The 8488-nt window shown below is 41.2% G+C and overlaps 1 long non-coding RNA gene across 1 annotated transcript; it reads left to right on the top strand.

Annotated features, from left to right (window-relative positions):
• Positions 1 to 1326: 1326 nt before the first annotated feature.
• LOC145511200 (uncharacterized) lies at positions 1327 to 7289 on the top strand. The gene is made up of 2 exons (XR_014057627.1): positions 1327 to 1402; positions 6901 to 7289. It is a non-coding gene; the product is annotated as an uncharacterized LOC145511200 (long non-coding RNA).
• The last annotated feature ends 1199 nt before the right edge of the window (positions 7290 to 8488 follow it).

Genomic DNA, 8488 nt, shown 5'->3' with positions numbered 1-8488 from the left:
ACTGGAATTACAATCCTTATGTCAATAGTAGTGAATAATTTAGATCTTCTAAATATACCAATCCAAGGTATATATAAAGATGTGATATGACCTGATTTGGAAGTTTATTTTCTTAAGGCAATGTCTTGACAGTTCCTTGAGCACTTGGAGGCATAGGTTCCTCATTTACAGAGCAAAGGAATAACAGTTACTTACCAGTGCATTTGAGTTCCTATTGAAGTCTTACTTTCCAGGCACTGTTCTAAATGACTTATACATATTTGCAGCCTTTTGATTCTCACACAGTCCTATGAGGGAAGTATTAACTCTGTTTGACAGGTGAGGAAACTGAGGCAGACAGATGGAGAGTGACTTTGTCCAAGGTGATGTTATGAGTTAGTGCTAGGAGCATAATTTTAAACCAGGCCTTTGAACTCACCTGACAATTACTACTACTACTACTACTTGATACTAGATTCTGAAATGCTGGTGGGTTTGTCTTGCACATGGAACACTCATACATTCTTGGTGGAAATATAAGTTGGTACAACAACTTGGGCCAGCTGTGTAGCAGCATATATTAAGGGTGAGGATGTACAGATGCTGTGACCCAGCAATTCTACACCCAGACTTAACACCCAACAAATACACACTCATTCACCAAAGACAAGGGACAAGTCCATCCATAGGAACATGATTAACTGAAAGCTTTAAATAGAATATCAGGTATTAAGAATTGAAAAAAAAAGAACCTGTAAATTTTCTCAAATCATTGATAACGGTCACAAAAAAAAATGTAGAAGTATACTGAGTGAAAGATCCCAGGCATGAAAAAGTACAGGTTATTCGTATACATTTTATATCAAGTTAAAAAACAGTTAATCACATATGTGGTTTTTCCAGTAGTCATATACGGTGGTGAGAGCTGGACCATAAGGAAGACTGAACACTGAAGAATTGATGCTTTCAAACTGTGGTGCTAGAGAAAACTTGAGAGTCCCTTAGACTGCAAGGAGATCAAACCAGTCAATCCTAAAGGAAATCAATCCTAACTATTGATTAGAAGGATTGATACTGAAGCTGAAGCTGAAACTCCAATATTTTGGCCACCTGTTATGAAGGGCCAACTCATTACAAAAGATCCTGATGCTAGGAAAGTTTGAAGGCAGGAGGAAAAGGGGATGACAGAGGATGAGGTCTTTGGCTGGCATCACCGACTCAATGGACATGAACTTGAGTAAACTCCAGGAGGTAGTGAAGGACAGGGAAGCCTGGCATGCTGCCGTCCATGAGATCACAAAGAGTCAGACATGACTTAGCGACTGAACAACAGACCACATATGTGATGTTACAAGTCAAGGGAATAGTTATCTTTGGGGAGAAGTGTGATTGGATGGGGATAGGAGGGCCTTCTATCATTCTGGTAATGTTGTGTTTCTTCATCTTGGTGTCAGTTACACAAATGTGTTTAACCTGTGAAAATTCACCCTAATTATTTGTGGACTATACTAGACTTATGTTATATTGTACTTCACTATTGGAAAAAAATTGAAATGTCTTCTCCTCCCTCAAAATGCAATTCGGAGACCTAATCTTTTTTTGTTTGTTTGTTTTCGCTGTCTCTGCTTTTGGGATCTTAGTTCCCTGACGAGGGGTCAGATCCAGCCATGGCACAGAAAGCTCCGAGTCCTAAACACTGACTTCCAGGGAATTCTCGAGGAGTTCTCAGTTTTCAGTATAGACCCAGAAATTACTGGAGGCGCACACATACACACACATACAAAAGTACACTCTGGCATACTTGTGTGCCAATACGGGAAAACACATAGTGACAAATGCTCACTCACACATATGTACACACATGTGTATGTGAACACATGCATGTACACCCTTGAAGCACATGCAAATACAATCCACCCATGCACACTAGGTTTTCTCCTGTGTTTTATGACACCCGTGGTGCCAACCTTCACTCTCTCCCCAGCCTCAGCTGCTAAGCCCTTCTCACACAGGAATTCTGTGCTTCATTTTTGCCCCCTGCTGGGCCTGCCTCTTTGTCTGATACATGAACAAATAATTAAATGTTTATTGCTGACCCACTGAAGTGTTCAGAGTTAAAAAGCCTTGGCTCTTAGAAATCTCAACACTGGAAATTACAGCAGTTGACTTCACCCAGAAATTGGGTGTGACCACATTCTAGTCTTTCCACAGCTTAAAAGAAAAACAAAAAGACAATGAAAACACTTACACGGATTTGTCGAGGAATTCACTCATGCATGTTGTAAGAAGCTGAAGAAAGATCTCAACTGAGTGGAGAAAAGAAAATAGGGAGAAAGAGAATGAAGAAGAGAAAAGGGAGCAAAAGAGAAAACAGAGAATTCCTTAGTGGTTCAGTGGCTAAGATTCCGTGCTCCCAATATAGAGGACCCAGGTTCAATCCCTGGTCAGGGAACTAGATCCCATATGCTGCAATTAACAGCTTCTTATGTATCCCCTGTCATAGTACTCATCATATTTAATTGTATATGGTGTTGGTGGTTTAGTCGCCAAGTAGTGTCCGACTCAACTCCTTGCAACCCTATGGACGGTAGTCCACCAGGCTCTTCTGTCCGTGAGATTTCCCAAGCAAGAATACTAGAGTATGTTGACCCTTTCTTCTCCAAGGGATCTTCCTAATCCAGCGATCCAACTCAAGTCTCCTGAATTGCAGGCAGATTCTTTAGTGTCTGAGCCACATCCCCATGACAGAAGGGAGTGTCTTCCTCACACAGTTGCAGCCCCAGTGCCCAACCCCTATTTCAGCACCTAGCACTAGCATAAGCATAATATATATTTATGTAAGACGGAAGTATTCTGATGCATATAACTGCTCTGGAAGTTTATTTTAAAAGGAGATGTGTTGGATTCTGTGGGTTTGTGATACAACCCAGGAATTTGCATTGGGTCAATCATTTTTCAAGTTTCAATGTTGGAAGATAGTTTGCATGCATTTATTGACTGAGTTAATGTTGAGGTGGATGGATGGGTAGACTGATAACAATGAATAAATATTGTATTGGCTTAAAGATTCATTCAGGGTTTTTTGTAACATTTTACAGAAAAACCTGAACGAATTTTTGGCTGGCTAAACTACATCCATTGTTATTGCTGTTGTTTAGTTGCTAAGTTGTGTCTGACTCTTTGCGACCCCATGGACTGCAGTACGCCAGGCCTCCCTGTCTTTCACCATCTCCTGGAGCTCATGTTACATCCATTAGCCATCTAATTAATGAATGAACAAAGAAACATAAAGATCTGAGATGACGCTGGCCCCATTAAGATTCATTTTACTCCTCCTTGACTTCAGTCTAAATAGATGGCGAGTCTTCCATCTATTTAAAGCAAATGCTCTGGGATGAATGATAATCATCATTATATTTTACTCACCCCACCAACACTCCAAATGAAGACTTTGTGCTAAATATTTACAGAAACAAACAGTTGGGAACTAGCAAAAGTCTTCATCAAATTGGAAGTAAACACTGGCTTGCCATTTCAATAACCATTATCTTCCCACATGTGAACTGCTCAAGACCAACATTGAATAAATGCAGAGAACACCTCTATTAGTGAAAAATGAAGAAAATAGTATTTATGAAATGAGTAATTTGAATTTGATGACTGTTTATAAATGTGTTTACATATGAATTGAATATTAACCTATAGCTTGAAAGGGTTTAATTAGCCTTGGAATATTGTTTTGGAGCACAAGGAAAAATAACCAATTCACAAAGGGAAAGGCAGAGGAGATCTGCATGCACAAATGAGGTCAATTAATTAGGCAATTTGCATATATTTGAATGGTTATTCTCAGGGCCTTTTTTTTGACATTTGGCTCTTCCTATTCCCATATTGTGTTTTCAACGTTCTATTTATACAGCACATCAATCACTCAGCTGCTCTGAGTGCATCATGATTGGCTCAGTTGCAGCCCTGGAGACCACAGTCCTTCCTGAGAACTAGTTATCTCTACACAAAAGACACAATTACTTGTCCAAATCAGCCCTAGAATGACAAGGAGGGAAATCAGGTTTCAACCAAAATAATGAATTTGATACTGACCCGTAATACGGGGCTTCCCAGGTGACACAGTGGTAAAGAATCTACCTGCCAATGCAGGAGATGCAGGAGACATGGGCTCCACCCCTGGGTTGGGAAGACACCCTGGAGAAGGAAATGGTAACCTGCTCCAGTATTCTTGCCTGGGAAATCCCATGGACAGAGGAGCCTGGTGGGCTACAGTCCGAGGGGTCACTAAGCATCAGACAGGACTGAGCGACTAACCCTTTCACTGAGGAACTGGGAAGATGAATATTTGGGGGGTGGGGTACCTGGGGGGTCTAGTTTGTAGTCACTCTAGTTTGTTCCTTAGGGCTTCCCAGGTGGTTCAGTGGTAAAGAACCCACCTACCAAAGCAGAAGACCTGAGAGACGCAGGTTCATTTCCTGGGTGGGGAAGATCCCCTGGAAAAGGAAATGGCAACCCACTCCAGTATTTTTACCTGGAAAAGCCCATGGACAGAGGAGCCTGACGGGCTACAGCCCATGGGGTCACAAAGAGATGGACACAACTGAGTGAGCACACATGCACATTAAATATTGGTAAACAATGACTAGAATATAGTAGAAACTCAGTAATTATTTGTTGAGTGAGTAAATAAATGAATGAGAGCTATCTTGGATTTCGAGTGTCATTGAATGCAGTATTTTTTTTTAAATCATTGTAATAGTATAATGTAAACCTTTTAAAACCTACCCTCTTAACAATGCTTTAGCCCTCTATGTGGTGCATTGACCCATGCCTCAGGAAGATTTTGTGAATCCTTGCTGTCCTCCAGTTTCTTTGTAAAAATAAACTGGATACTTAACATGTTTCTAGAATGAGTTATTTGGGTCCTTTAGGTTTTGAAAATTCCCTCAAGGGATCCTCCACACTCCCAATGTCAAGGCAGTTTTATAGAGAGTCCTCAAACAGCTATTTAATCAAATAATGATAAGAATAACTAGATAGGCAATGATACCTAACCTCTCCTCCCTGCCAATAAATGCAGAAGGAAGCCATTGTTAAGCAAATGTCCAAGAATTAGAAGTCAGTCTAGGGACAAATAATCACCCCATCAAGGAAGAACCCGTTCCTCATAGGTTTTGTAAAGTATCCAATTGTGCAAAGTGCTATTACACAAACTATTCAATATCAATTTATGGAAGATGTCATTGTTCTCATTTCAAACGAGAGGAAATCTGCTCTTTTTATTGGAGTGGGATAGTCAAAACATTATCACTGTGACACAATTCTGATCCTCAAGCTTGCTCAGCCTTGAAGGCCGATGAATGGTACAGAGAGCAGTGCAGAAAGAAAATCCATTCATTCTGAGTGGGTTAGCATTTAGTGTTGTATCCCTTGTGTGTCATAATTGTAAGGAAAGTGTGCTGGCCATCCCCCACAAGGTTTCCCTAATTTGGGGGAAGATATATTAAGTATTTAACTACAGTTAGAGCTTCTTTTTCCACAGGGGTGGTAAGAGTGAAGAAATGATACTGCTAGGAACAATCATTATTTATGCTAAAAATAAAAACAATCACAATAAAAGATGTGTAGGGCTAGTAGTAAAACATGTCTTTCCAGTAGTTTTTGGTTAGGTGGAAGTTTAGACAGAGGCTGATAGAAGTACATTCTTCAGATGAGGTGGTTGGAGAGACTTTTTTTGAAAGAAAAAATGATTCATGAAAGATATGCTACTATACTGAAATCAATCTTTGCCCATTCTCCAACTTCACCAAGATATTCATCTAGGTAATCTTTTTTATTATCATATCAATCAAATAGTTTGGCATGGGCCTACTGCTTTAGGTAATGTGAATGGTTGAGAGTGTAGTGGAAAGACTCTGAAGTTGGAGTGACATCATTTTGTTAAAAAGAGTGAAGAGTTCATCTGTTGATCGACATTTAGGTTGCTTCCAAGTCCTGGCCATTGTAAATAGTGCTGCAATGAACAGTGGGGTACATTGCATTATTTCGTCAGGGTATAGGCCCAGGAATGGGATCGCTGGGTCATATGATAGTTCTATTTTTAGTTTGACTTTCCTCATAGCTCATTTGGTAAAGAATCTACCTGCAATGCAGGAGACCTCGGTTCGATTCTTGGGTCGGGAGGGTCCACTGGAGAAGGGATAGGCTACCCACTCCAGTATTCTTAGGCTTCCCTTGTGGCTCAGCTGGTAAAGAATCCGCCTGCAATGTGGGAGACCTGGGTTCGATCCCTGGGTTGGGAAGATCCCCTGGAGAAGGGAAAGGCTATCCACTCCAGTATTTTGGCCTGGAGAATTCCAGGGACTATGGAATGGGGTCACAATGAGTCAGACACGACTGAGTGACTTTCACGTTCACTTCACAAGGAACCTCCATACTCTTCTCCATAGTGGCTGTATCAATTTCCATTCCCATCAATAGTACAAGAGGGTTCCCTTTTCTCCACACCCTCTCTAGCATGTATTGTTTGTAGATTTTATGATGATGGCCATTCTGACCAGTGAGAGGTGATACGCACTCTAGTTTTGATTTGCATGTCAGCTCTGTGCTTTGTGATGACCCAGAGGGGTGGAATGGGGGTGATGAGGGAGGGAAGTCTAAGAGGGAGGGAACATATGTAAAACATATTGCAAATTTACTCCCTCACACAGCAGAAACTAACACAACATTGTAAAGCAATTATAGTCCAATAAAAAAAAATTTTTTAAGAGAGTGAAGAGTTAATATATATTAAGAGCCTCCAATGTACCAGGCATTGTACTAGGCTTATTAGCATACATTACCTAATTGAACTGGCACAATTGCGCTTTGAGGAACTAATTATATCCATTTGTATTTATTTTGCAACTTTAGGCTCAAGGAACGTTTAAATGTGCCCAGTTTCCCTTAAGCAACAAGCAGCAGAGTGAGGCTGGAGCTCAACATCTGCCTGACTCCACTACCTGGTGACGTGAGGTCCACTCACATAGTCCCACTGAGCACCTTGAGCTCTGATGACTTAGGTCACAGGAGGACAGACAGCTTACTCCAGGCTCCGAGAAAATAAAACCTGAGACTGAGTTCCATCTTCCCTTCCACATTCAGGTCAGAGAATTCAGATTCCTGGCAGAAGAACCATGTCCTAGAAACTGGAAAGGAATGTTTGTTGCAGTGAAAAGGAAAAAAGGGGAAAGAGGTTTTTTTGTTTTTTTTTTTCTTTTCCTTTCCTGAGAACAAGGAATATAATGGCAACAATGAGCAGACCTGAACATTCCTAGTTTTTCTACTTTAACTGCTCCTAACTGTAACTGAGTTTGCTTTCCAGCCCCCTAACTCTGCAGGAGTTATACTTTACACCTATTTTCCTTTGACTTATGCTAAATGCATCCTATATCTGGTGTTTACCCTTACAGCACCCTTCCCCTTATAGTTACATATCAGAAAGAAGGCCACAGAGCCACTGAACTGCCAGACTCAATTACTGGGTTACTGAGGCCAGTTTATGACTGTCTTTGAAACAATGCAAGAGGAAGAAATCAAGGTCCTAACACCTTTGCTTCCCATCACCTACTCCTGATTGCAAGCCCTCATCTTATATAAGTCCCTAGCCTCCTCAGGGAAGGGGGACACCATTCTTGAAGCATGAGCCCACTCTCCCCAAGCTGAGAATTAAAGCTGACTTTCTATTTCCTCCAAACTCTGTCTCTGTATTTTTTATTTGGCTTCAGTGGGCAGAGAAGGAGAAGGCAATGGCACCCCACTCCAGTACTCTTGCCTGGAAAATCCCATGGATGGAGGAGCTTGGTAGGCTACAGTCCATGGGGTCGCAGAGAGTCGGACACGACTATAGCGACTTAGCAGCAGCAGCAGCAGCAGCAGCAGCAGCAGGGCAGAGAAAGCCCAGATTTTGGCCAGCCAACATGTTCTCCTAAACCCCACTCCCAAAACACACACACAATTTCCCTTAGCTATAATCTCCACCTTCCCTTCCCTCTCTTCCCTCCCATTTTCCATTCATGATCTGTGGTCCCTGACCAATGCCCCCTTATTTCCTCATCTGTGAGGGAAACGCGGAGCAGGCAGCAGACTAACATTTAGGAATCAGACCAAAGTGGGCTCTAATTGTGGCTGAAAGGCTGATTCCTTGTGGAATCCTGCACAAGCTGAGTTCTCTCAGTCTTTCCTTCCTCTTGCATTAAACAGAAAATAATATTTTAAGCAAAGTATTGTGAGTGTAAAGTGTCTAGTTTGCAAATCAAGGTACTATTATTTGTCTCCTTATTCAGTTTGATTTAGCAAACCTTAACAAAGGGCACAAACAGCCTACAGGGTAGAACCTGGCTTTTTTTTTTTTTTTTTTTTTTTTAACATCCACATTTATCAGTTTATTAAAGGATATGATAAAAGATACAGATGAACAGTCAGCTGAAGAGACACACAGGGTGAGATCTGAGAGAGTCCT

Source organism: Giraffa tippelskirchi, chromosome 6 (genome assembly GCF_054371585.1).
Source record: "Giraffa tippelskirchi isolate mGirTip1 chromosome 6, T2T-mGirTip1v1.2.pri, whole genome shotgun sequence".
In the NCBI taxonomy this organism is placed as follows: domain Eukaryota; kingdom Metazoa; phylum Chordata; class Mammalia; order Artiodactyla; family Giraffidae; genus Giraffa; species Giraffa tippelskirchi.
The sequence above is the reverse complement of the archived record's forward strand: the minus strand, read 5'-3'. Positions and strand labels throughout refer to the sequence as shown.